The sequence below is a fragment of the Coturnix japonica genome, chromosome 2 (genome assembly GCF_001577835.2).
Source record: "Coturnix japonica isolate 7356 chromosome 2, Coturnix japonica 2.1, whole genome shotgun sequence".
NCBI lineage: Eukaryota > Metazoa > Chordata > Aves > Galliformes > Phasianidae > Coturnix > Coturnix japonica.
Genome location: NC_029517.1, coordinates 92,581,787 through 92,594,371, shown reverse-complemented (window position 1 = coordinate 92,594,371; position 12,585 = coordinate 92,581,787).

Sequence of the window (12,585 nt, the reverse complement as noted above, 5' to 3'; positions counted from 1 at the left end):
GAAAGAAAGAAAGAAAGAAAGAAAGAAAGAAAGAAAGAAAGAAAGAAAGAAAGAAAGAAAGAAAGAAAGAAAGAAAGAAAGAAAGGAGAGAGAGAAAGAGAGAAAGGAAAAGGAAAGAAAAGGAAAGAAGAGGAGAATAGAAACAAACCAAAGCCGCCACATCGCAGCGGGAGGATCTCAGGGATGGCTTAAAACCCGTTATTAAAATAATCATAACTATAATGAAGAAGTGAGGATGCAGCGGGAGCCCTCACCCTTCCCCCACCCCCCGCTCCCGCTTATTTTGTACTCCTTTTCTCTTTCCTTCCTTCCCCCTTTATCCCACCCGTAAGTGCTGCCTGCCCCGCGCAGATCCCCGCTCAATCTCCGCCGTTCCCGTCCCGTCCCCTCGGCAGCGTTTGTCCGTTCGCTGCGCAAAGGATCGGCGCTTTTCGATCGCTTTAGGAAAACGCCGGTCTTCGCGTTACCGACACATCGAATTTATTCAAAGTTACTGGACGACGTCGGGATCGGAAAGTCCCAAAAGACGCTTATGGCAGGGAGGCTGCACTGTGCCGTCCCATTGCCACCGTCGGCTTGTTGTAAAGGGTCACAGATGAGTGCATTTGAAGGTGCGAACTGCTCCGTTTCAGCCCCGATTGGATGGATGCGAGTGCAGCCGGCCGTGCGTAGGGGCTGGCTTTGCGCACTGTCATCAGTTCCTACGTTTATCACCCTCGACGATAAAAACTCAGGGAAGAAATTAAAGCTTTAGCACAGCGATGGCCGAGTAGGCGGGAGTCATCCCGATGCCTCTGCTTTTCTTTTCAGCATTCGTAACGTGGGCATTGGGTAACCAGTCCTCACGAGTCGGATTGAGTTGTCCTTATGGGTCCCCTCCATGTCGGGATGTCCGATGGTTCTATGGCTCTAAATCCACCCGCTAGAATTTGCACAGTGGCTATTTCCAAGGGAAAAAAAAAACATAAAAGAAAAGGCGTAGGCATCGTTGATGAGCCCTGAGTGTAACAGCATCAGCTACGGATCGAAACGCCTCCAGGGGTTTGTAAGCAGGACTGCATCTGGGTCTTGCACTGAGCTGCTATTCAGAACGATCAAACAGAAGCTGAGCCATGCACTGAGCTGCAATATCTGGCTGTGAAATAAAGCAATTTAAAGATAAAATAATAATAATGAATAAAAAAAGACAAGCTTTTACTTATTAGAGATTTGTGTGCATTACTTGCTTTTGCTGCAGCCCTGCAGAAATGTCTGTGTTCTGTGGGGCAAGGTGGCTGCTCCTTGTGTTTCACACTGGGCTCTGTCAGGTTACCCAACACCTCTGTGGTTCGGGTGCCAGGCAGTTGTGTGGGCACTGAGGCTGTGCAGGAGGATGGGGATGGACAGAGGGAAGTGAGGTGGCAGCAAAGGTTCACACCGATGCTTGGTTCTTACATGCTACGCAGGGCAATGATCTCTAAGGTGGGTACAATTCAGCCTGAACCTAGACTTCAAGCTGTACCCTTCAGGTTCTCCCTATAGAAGCAAGCACTGCTCAGCTCCCAGACCCTGCCTCTCGCTGTGCTCCGTTTTTGTATCTCCTCAGTTTGGCTTTTGATAGCTTCAACAGAATTGTTGAATGACATTTCCTTCGGCTGGGCTTTTCCAAACAAATTAACTTCATCTCTGCTTGCAAGAAATAGAAAAACATATTTTGCTGGTGCCTGCTTGGAACTGTGCATGCCTGCGAGGTCCAGAGGGTGACACCTTTTCCACAGCATTTCCTTTAATACACCCGTAGAGGAGAAACTAATGGCTGGGACCTGTGCCTACGAGAAAGCTAAAAACATTCTGTACAAAAATACACTGACCAAAGCCAAGAGTTTGGGCTGTCAGAACACAGAGCTGACTTGGGTGCATCTGCAAAGGGGATTGGAAAGCAAATAGTTCAACTTGAGCTGGAAAGGGAGCACAGAGGGATGGGGCAATGGGCCCCTCACTCAGCAGAAGGAGGGAGAGCTGCCACCGGTCCATCCCCCTCTTTGCATGAAGGCAGAATCCAGCAGCCCTACAACCACACGTTACTAAAAGGAGCAGCAGTACATCTCCATTGTGGTATTCACTGTTACGAGGGTTCCCAGTATCTGTCAGTGTGGATGTCAAAAATAGGCTGTTTAATGGGCTAAGTTATTTTATCAACCCTCCTTTTGGAAGGGAGAATCCTGCTGAGTAAAGCACAAGAAGTAAATAAAGCCTTACCATTGAGGACCTGGCTCCAGTGGGAGTTTTGCTGGAGAAGGGCCCGTAAGAATTGACCTATATAATTAAAATGTGACGGCGTGCATTTTCCTTTACGTCAGTGCACCCTCGTGTCAACCTTAGAGTCACAGATCTGTTACAGCTGAGCAAAGTGTCCATCTGGGGTCCCCCCTCTTGGTTAAAAAGAAAGCAAAAAGATGCTATTAGGGAAACGTGTTAATTAAAAATAAGCATAGTGGTCTAAATGAACGCTACCAACAGTATTAAAAAGGGCGGTTTAATTATGCTGGTTGATGTCAGTTAATCATTTTGGGGCCATCCAGGTCTAAACCGGGGTAATTTATTGACTGCAATAAAAACTGGACATGTGCCACATTATTCGAGAAAAACAATACACTGCAAAAACAATACGGAGAAGAGGTAATTTGTACAGAGTTCATGAAACAATTATATATCATCTAAGCACAGAACTGACTCACCATGCCCTTGGCTCCATTTATTAGGAGAGGTTTGAAGGATGTGCTGAACATACTGAGAGTCCAGGAATTTAAGCTGAAATCCTGCCTGTACAGCCAGGTACGTATCCAGGGACTGGTGTGACCCAGCACACAGACCAGAATGAGGTGTTGCTTGACTCAGAACTCGGGACACTACTTCATTCTTTGGTGCTGTTTTGCTGAGGAGTGATTTGGAACTTGATCAATATCACTGGAAAACTCTGATAAATGATTCAAGACCAAAAAAATCCCCAACCATTTAAAGAATTAATTACTGGTTTCAAACCCTGATGGCAGACTGAAAGCTGCCTGAACATTACATGCTTCTCTGGCACTTCTGATGGTGCAGAGCTTCTCTGGAGCAATCTATAGCATGAAAGCTGGGCTGTGCCCATCAAAGTCCAGAAATGACCTGGACCAAAACAAAAGCAAGTTGCTGAATGATTCTTCAAATTGCCAAGTCATATCTGCACCGCAACCTTCTGAACTCTTGTTGGATGCTTTTCCTTGAACTTTTCAAGCTATTTAAGGAATGTACAAATATTTTCTTTGTTGATTATGTAAAAAATTTCATTAAATGAAGCTTCCCCCCTCCCCCCCCTCCCATTTGCATCTCTTCTGATGTTTCTTACTCTGTTTATCGCACGTTTTGTGTTTGAATAGATTTCAGTGGGTGATGTCTAGCCACGCTGCCACAAACTGCGGAGGAGGTTAATGGTTATAATGAATATTCATTTATAAAACGGGGAAAACCTCAGTGCCTCTTTATTTGTTTCTATTAATAATAATTCTGGCTGGCACACAATATGTTTTAAAACTAAGCCGATGAGAATTGAGGAGCAAATGTTGTGTCTGAGGAGACCTGGATCTGACTTTAACCCATGTAGGGTCTGGATGCTGGAAGGTCCTTCTGCAGCACGCTGGCTTTGGTGCCATGCTATCAAGCAGCCCTCTCTGGCTGCCTGGAGGGTCCCTCCTGCCCAGAGGAGCCGTGCTGGTGCCAGCCCTGCAATCACTGCCTTCCCATCATGTTAATGGCATTCCATGTGGGACCACACTGGGAGAAAGACCGCTGAAGTGGTTACAGTTAAAAATATCTCCCTCTCTCCTCCTCCTGCAAGAGGTTTATTTTTAACTTCCAATACTTCGGTGCTGTGGTTTGAGCACTGTCCTACACACAGCTGTTTTGGCACTGCTGAGGAGGTGACAACTGTGGGACAGAGGTGGCAACAGGCATCTGGGGCAGGGGCTGGCTGGGACTACGGTGTGATAGTTCACCGTATGGACTTAAACTTTGCCTTTCCTGGCTGTTCTTATAGCCATGTAGCATCTCTGCTGCAAGTCCCCAGTACAGAAGTGCTGCAGCATTGTTGTTTTCTTATCCCAAACCAGCTCATTTACACAAGAGATTTCACAGAGTCATAGGATCACAGAATATCCCCAGATATTTGTCTGGATTTGGGGTTCTTCCATCTCTTCTGAAAGCCGTGAGTCACTTGCTGAAATCTCTCTGGCCTTCATTCTTATCTCTCCAGCTTCCTGCATCTCCATGGACTTCAGGTGATGATTGTCCTTTTATTGCTTCTGTCCTCTGCCTGTGATTTTTGTCTCTTGACTTAAAAGACACAGCCTAGTTCAAATTGTTGAATACAGCTTTGCAATCACTTGGGTGAACTTGCATAGCCTTTAACATACAGGAAGTCAGATAAAATCTAATCTTCTCCTCATTAAGGTAAAACTGTGTCCCTGTCTACACTAGAGAAGACTCCACATTGCATAGTATAACCCATCCCACAACTCCAATGATTAAATACAATCATCCAACTTGTTCATACGTGACAGCATCACAGCATGACCTCATCCAGCACCCAGGGATGCAAAAGTTACAGGAAGCTGTGATTCACATGGCTTTGGACCTCTCCATTAGTGCCTCCGGTATCTCACCTTTCACATCTCAGTCTGGATTTTAAACCTACCCCATGTTCCTCAGTTGACAGGTGTCATTCCAGTCTTGATCTAGACTAGGGACACATGACTTCTGCTTTCACTAGACTCAAGCCTTCAATATATGTACATATATAGATATATATATATGCACACACGTTTCTTTTTTCCTGATCCACATGCACTTTTCCAGTCTTCCCTCAGATTATTGTATTGTTGTAATGCAAATAAATTAAAAACAAGATAGTATAATGATGGCTCTAGTGGAGATCATCTGTGGCACACTGCTGTTTCTTAATGGCATAAGCAAAATACCTGATGAAAAGTCAACTTTGTAAATAATCTGGCTCATTAAATCATGATTTTGTGATGAAATTGTCCTGAGAGGTGGCTCAAGCTTGGCTAGATTGGGCTGTATCATGAAGACCTGCAGTCATTCATGAGCATCAATGAGGAGGGAACACTCTCACTGTTTTCAGTGACTTTATCTCCACTGGGTTATCTGTTCACCTGTGAATCTCATTCATGTCTTTTCTGTCCTCATTCCCCAGAGGTGAAGCATCAGAAAAACCACCCAGAACATACAGAATCTACACCCTCCTTCTGGAAACCATGATATGGTATGGAGGCAATTTTTTTAAAACAGTGTATTTTCCTAGTGACCCGTATATAGCCACCAAATTGGCAGCTGTTTCAGAGATGATTGGTATTACTCTCAAAAAATCATTGCCAACATCAGCCAAAACTCCAAGGGAAAAAAGAGAAGGTAACCAGCAGGTAACCAATCCATTCTGGAGTTGACATGACCTGAGGCAAACCTTTGTATGAAGGCAAAGAATCAAGTTCCTACCCAGGTGAGGTAGGAACCCTCAAACATGGAAGGGTAAATGGTGGGTATGCAAATGCTGCCTGCATGGAAAGCATATCCAAGGAGAGGACTGATCTCATGCAGCAGCAGTGGAAGGTTACAAGCTGCTGGATGAGTGATACTGAGTTGGTGTCCCCTTTTCTGGCTGTAACTTAATTATAAGTGGAGAAAAAAGGAAAACTCATGGAATAATGAAGATGAATGTGATAAATATACCTGAGCCTGTCTACTTGTTTTAATGGTTAATTCCACTGGAGGAACCCTGCGGGGCTTTTAGCAATTCTTAGTGATGAAGATTTATGAAGCCCTTTTAAAAGCTTCATTAAAGGGTCAGAGAGATTTAAGTGGCCTTGCGAGCTCTGCACTGAGCCAAGAGATTCACTCAGCAGAAGTTCAGCCAAAGCATTGTGGGGATGGCTGCCTTGTGAGGACTGCCTTGTGTGCTGGGCTGGGGATGGCGCTGGGAAAACATGGAATTAGGTGGTACAGAGTGCTGCCCATGTCCCAGATAGGGCTGCCACACCTGAGGTGGTCAAAGGAAGCTGTTTAGCAAAAGGAATTATTATTAATAGGTGCAGGCTGGTGCACACTGGTAAGCGTGCCAAGTCTGCATACATGGTGTCACTGCTCCAATGCCTCTCTTCGTTCAGCTTCACTCCATTTGTCTAAAACACATTAAAGTGTTTCTGCAGTTTGGATGAGATGTGCATTCCTTCTTCTGACAACAACGTCTGCCTGAATCCCTCCAAACCATGGCACAGAACCTTACCCTCCATCCTGATGCCCCCCAAGCAGTTGTTTAGCAGTGCAGTTATTTAGATATAAATAGCAGTGCTCATTAAGCTGGCAATCACTCCCAGCTATGAGCATGTAAATCAGGTTGGCTTGTTTGTGTTTTTGAGAGAGAGGAGGTGGCGGTGGTAGGCGGGAGGGGAAAGTTCCCGGATAATACTGTTATCACTCCTCGTCTCACCATGAGCAGGGAGCATTTCATCTGTGCCCTGCAGAGCTTTTCCCAGCTCCATCCTATCGCTGCTGATGAGGTGTATCATGTCAGGCATGCAAGGGTGGTTTGTGGACTCACAAACTCGGTCAGCTCCCCAGAAAACTGCACTCTTCTGTAGATGTGCTGCAAAAAGAGCTCTGGTAGGAAACATACATAGCTTACCTTGATGGCGAGAGATGGAGGCTGTTCTGGCAGAGCCGCAGGTTGAGCCCCCATTCCATTTGTTTGCTGAAGATGTTTGTCCCCAAGAAAGGAGTCACGATGGAGCAGATGTTGTGAACTGTTACACAGCCCTGTGTAAACCAAAGCAGCAAATCTCCTCTGGAAGATGTGTTTCAGCATGACTGCCCTCCTGCAGCAAACACCTTCACTCGGAGGCTTGTAGTGCATTGTGTGGTATATTAGATGAAGGATGAGAAGTGTTACACAGCCTTGGTGCCTAAGGATGAAGAAAGGAGGGTAAAAAGAGAAAGACAGTAGAGCATAGAGATATGCAGAAAGCTGAGAAAACCGCACTAAGAGAACCATTGGACAAAGCCATCCAAGACCCACTTTCCCTCATGACCTGTCCCAAAAAAGGGTGTATGAAGTGATGCCTATACTGTATGCGTTTAATCCTACCCCCAGCCTTTTAAATCCCTTCACCTCAAAATGCCTTCAACAGGCGTGGAACGGAGCTCCCAAGATTTAGCAGTGCATTATTGGAAGTAGAATCTCATAAAGGAGTCAGTTCTCTCAATTTCAGGAGAGTTTGTTCATACTAGCTGTCATGAAGGAATGCACTTCTTACACTTGTGGAGAACCACCTTTACAATAACTGAAAGGGACAGCGGGAACTAAACTCTTTCAAACAGTTGCTCCATAATTGAGTTCATTGGAGGACTGGCTCTAGCCTGGTGCATCCTCCAGTTAGGGTCTAATTTATGATCAAGGCTACAGGCAGTGCCCAGCCAACCATCTGGCATTATGTTAGCATCTGCTGGAAGCAAAGCATTGGTTACAGAGCCTCCAAAGCATGCCATAATAATGCTTTCCCATCAGTTGTTCCATAACAGTTTGCGGCCCAGAAGGCCAATGGTGTCCTGGGCTTCATCAGAAGAGGGGTGGCCAGTAGGGAGAGGGAGGGCATTGTCCCTCTCTATTCTGCCTATGTAAGACCCCATCTGGAGTACTGTGTCTAGGCTTGGGTCCTCCAACACAGGGAGGATGTGGAGCTATTGGATTGGGTCCAGAGGAGGGCCACAAAGATTATCAGAGGGCTGGAGCACTTCTCCTGTGAAGAAAGGTTGAGGGAACTGGGCTTGTTTAGCTTGGAGAAGAGAAGGCTCTGTCAGATAAAAATGCAACTTTCCAGTACTTGGAGGGAGTATACAAACAGGAGAGGGACTGACTTTTTACAGTGTATTAGTACTAGGACGAGGGGGAATGGCTTTAATTTTAAAAAGAGGAGTTCTAGGTTAGATGTTAGAAGGAAATTCTTTACTCAGAGGGCAGTGAGGCGCTGGCACAGCTGCCCATAGAAGCTGTGGTGCCCCGTTCCTGGAGGTGCTCAAGGCCAGGTTGGATGGGGCCCTGGGCAGCTGAGCTGCTGGGGGGCAGCCCTGCCCATGGCATGGGGTGGGACTGGGTGGGCTTTGAGGTCCTTTCCAACCCAAACTATTCTGTGGTTCTACAATAAACCATTTGCTATTAATAAATAACGTAAGGAAGTTAAGCCATTGTAGCCTTTCTTAGAGGAGCAAAGGGCCTTACCTTACTATCTTCATCTGAATACAATCACTTCTGGAGCACATCTGATTGCTGCATTCCGGAAGCTAGCAAGAAAGGATGGAGGCGTCTTCTCGTATGCAGGAGCTCACAGAGATTTGCTAGTAAACTGATTACTGCTCACAGGAAGGAGAAGGCTCCCTCATGACAGTGAGTCATGAGATCCTGGCATTGACAAGGAGAACTATTAGAGAAGCACCAATTGCATAATATTGCAAAGAGGAGCAATTAAGTGTCTTCATTGATACAAGCTTTGCATGAGCCCTATGCTACAAATAGCAACTTCATTCAGGCCATTCCAATGACACACCAGAGATAGGAAGAGACAAGATAACGATGTTTTGTGATAGCATTTTGGGAAACACAAGGCCGGGAATTTTTCCAGAGCGAGAAGCCTTTTTTTCTCACTGAAGACTTTGTTTTGATTTAAAGCCCTGTTGAGTAGGCAACATCACTACATTTTTAAGATACCTTTTTTATTGCTCCCTGGATTGTAGGGCATGGGGAGATTTTGTCAGTAGAACAAAGGCTCTTGTGAGGCATATGCAAGAAGAGCGGAACGAATCTGCTCCATGCCTCTCATAAACACATGGCTAGCTTATTTTATCTAGCTGCCTCTATACCAGCATCAGTGCTCTCCTGTTCCCAATGGGGACATAGTGACAATGGTGTCCCAAAGAGTGACACACCTGAGGCTCCTGGCTGGCTGCTTGGCAGATGCTGCATAGCTCAACCAGGAGAGCAAAGCTGTCCTGGGGCTGCTGGGTATAACAGGGCTGTGTCACTCCCACAGGCAACTGCTGACTTGGGTGGCTTAGGAGGACAGAACCCGCAGGTTGTAAGAGCACCCAGAGGGTTAGCAGTAGCTCCAGAAAATAAATTCACAGTGAAGAGTACCTTGGTCCTTCATTCAGAGCCGCACTCACAGCCTGCCAAAGTAGGAAACATCTGAGGTGGCAGGAATCCATGAATCAGTGGCCTACTTGCCATTGTTTTCTTTTCTTTTTCCATTTTCCACAAGCAAAACAATACAAGTTGTCATAAAGTTATTTAGAGCTGATCTCCAATTTGTGCTGATCTCCAATTAGCACTCCTAAAGCTTCTGCTTGTTTCAGGTTTCTGAGCGAAACAAAAGATAAAATGGAGCAGAACTTTTCCATGAGCCAGCGGGAGCCTGGCCAGCATTTGATTTTTCAATCTGGTTTCCTCAACTAATTTAGTCACATAAAATTAGCAGCCTCAAAAAGGAAAGTGCAAGTGCGTTCAGCCTGTTTTACCCCAGAGTGGGTTATGCTTCCCAGCATCTCCCTCCAGCAAGGCCTGTGCTTTTGTGAAGCACCAAAATATATCTTTTTTCCCTTCTCTTTGGTGAGGTTTTCAGGAACAAGCGTGAAGCAATGTTTGTTGCACAAACCCTCTTCTTTGAGGCTTTGGTTGCTGTCAGGATACCTGGGGGCTGCCACATTCTCTTTCTGAAGAGGGGAAGGAGAACATTGCCCTTTCTTTTCTCTTCCACGTGGTAAAAAGCCACAGGCAACCGCAAGGCTGTCACTTTGCTCCACTGCCGTCAGATTTCCCTGAGAGCTTTTCCTGTAGGAAAACCACCAGGAAGTGCCACCAGTGCCAGACATAGGGAAGAAAAGAGCTCTGAACTCCCTGCTCAGCACCTCTGTGCTCCTGCAGATGAGCTGTTGTCCATGTCTGCTAGGGGACAGCGGAGTCTGAGGGGGAATCGTTACATTCCTTAAATATATGATTCATTGAAAATCACCATCTGGCTCCGGGAATAACTCACTATCAGTGTTTTGCCTCAAACTTAGTCATGAAACCAACAGGAGTTTAAAAAAAAGTCTCAAAAACGAACCCCTTCAGCAATTAAATCCCTCCAATTAGCAGTGCTGAATGCTGGAAAGAAGCTTTATTTCTAGAAATGATGTGAGCTGTGGAAAATATAAACTGTGTCTTCCCTGAACACACAGCCAAAACTAATCAAAATACTCCTAGCAACACAAAGGAAATACCTCTAGCTGTGATAAGGAATATGAATGTAGTTCTTTTACGTCTTTGCTAGCTCATAACAATATGATGGACTGGTGGCACCATTCTCGGCACTTAGATTAATAGCCAGGCAGGAGTTGAGAAGGAGAAAGTGCACTTTCAGTTTTCTTTCCGATGGCTAATTAAAAAGGCCATATCTGAGAGGAAACATTGTGGAAATGAGAGCTATTTGGATGTCCCTTCCCCCGTATACTATCACTCTGCTTTGTCAAGAATGCTTTATTAATGCTAATCTCATCCCTGTGCTTTGACAGAAGTTACAGTTTCCTTCCTTTGCAACCGCTAAGTCTGAATTCTATTATGGGTTTTGTTTTATGGGAGCATTATTATTTTACTAAATTACCTCATCTTCTGGGAACAAACCTAGCCTTGAACTACAGAGCTAAATGGCTTTTTAATGATGCAAGTCTGTTTGGAAATTGTACTTTGATGACTCCAAATTTTCTTCCTTCTCCATGTTTAGCATGTGCAACAAACACAAAAAGTGACTCGTTTCTGCAGTCTTTCCTGATTCCCTACTTTAATATCAGGTTGCTGCAACTATTAGGGTTCAGAGGAATGGGAACAAACATTCTCTGCCCAGGGAGGTGGTGCAGTTACCATCCCTGGAAGGGTTCAAGAACCGTGTGGGTGTGACACTGAGGGATGTGGTCAGTGGGCATGGAACCCATCTTCGGGAACATGGAAAACCACACCAACATCGGTATTTAAATGTTTAAATTCTAAAATGACTTAAATGTTACTCTTAAGTGTTCACTGGGATGGAGCCTTCTTGTGCTGCCATGACAGTCAGTGAGGGGGAATCTGTGAGAAACAGTGTTAAACTGCCACTGACCAAAATGAGGATGACTGGATCCATGGTTTGCAGCCAGATCAAATTAATGTGTTTTTATAGAACGCCCTCTGGCATGGTGGATCTCTCTGATCCTGGAGACATTAGGTTTTGCCCACGGGGCACAGAGGCACCATGCAAGGCTACTTGCTGAGATCTGATGTACACTAGAGCAATCGCGGTCTTGTTTCCTGTTTGATTCCCTCCCAAATGCCTGCAAGTCACTGCAAACCCACACAAAAGATTTCTTGACTTTAGAAAAATGTACGTCTCTGTTTAGGGTGTGTGCAGTTGGGGTACTTCTGAGGCTGCACTGCCAAGAGGTCACCTTTGGGCTAAGCTGGGGGCAGTGTTTTTTGTTTGTGTCAGATCTGAGTGGGAAGAAATATATGAAAACCAAAAAGAAAGATGCTGTTTGCTAATGGGATAGCTGCACTGCAGTGACCTATTTATTAAGGAACACTGTCAAAGCTGGGAAGCTTCATTCCACATCTCCATGCAGAAAATATCTGCATCTTCCTGCAGCAGCAAGGGAGCTGCCTTGCTCCCCTTCCCCATCAATCCACAGGACCCACACAAACAGGCACAGCCCATCTCATGCTTCTCTGGGGACACTCAGCATCCCCCCACCTGCTGCATGTGTGCACACAGGTGTCCCTTGCCTGCTGCCTTGGAAACATGATTCGGCATTTCATATCTGGACATCAGGGAACAAGTTGCAGTAAGGCTGAATCCCCTGAAGGCCAAAGAGGTCTTCTCAACCACTGTCTCTGAAGGAGAAGGTCCCTTCTCTGGCCCCAGATGGATGTGTGGCTTGGCACAATGAGGAACTGGGTTTGCTGAAAGAAGGTGCAATTGGTTGCAATGTATTGTTCTGAGGGCTACAGGCAGCCCTTGCTCACATCAAGTTTACAGTTTTGCTTAAAAGCAGGGTTGTCGTGAGCATGTCACTTTTAGCACACCTTCCATTGTACCTTCTGTATTGTAGGGCACAGTCTTGGTACATCATATGGAAACAGACTCTAACAACAGCCTCATAACAGGCACTCAGTATTTCATCTGTTGTTAAATATCAGGAATCTGCTAAAACTGTTCTGAAGAGAAGCCAGCAGTTCTGGTGTCTTCTTTGTTGCTCCTCAGTAGCTACAAAACCACTTCCTAGGCTTTGTGCTGAAGTTAATGAGGACCCTCTTTCCCCAGGTACCTCCATCAAATGACCCACTCTTCTAACGTCATTTATGCAAATCACTCCATGTAAACTCTTCATTGTTTTTGGCTGCCACCCCTATAAAATCTCATTCTCTTGCTGTAGCTTTTTAAACAGAAACCTCTGCACTTGTCTCAAGGAATGGAAGATGGTTCCCAAACATTCAAA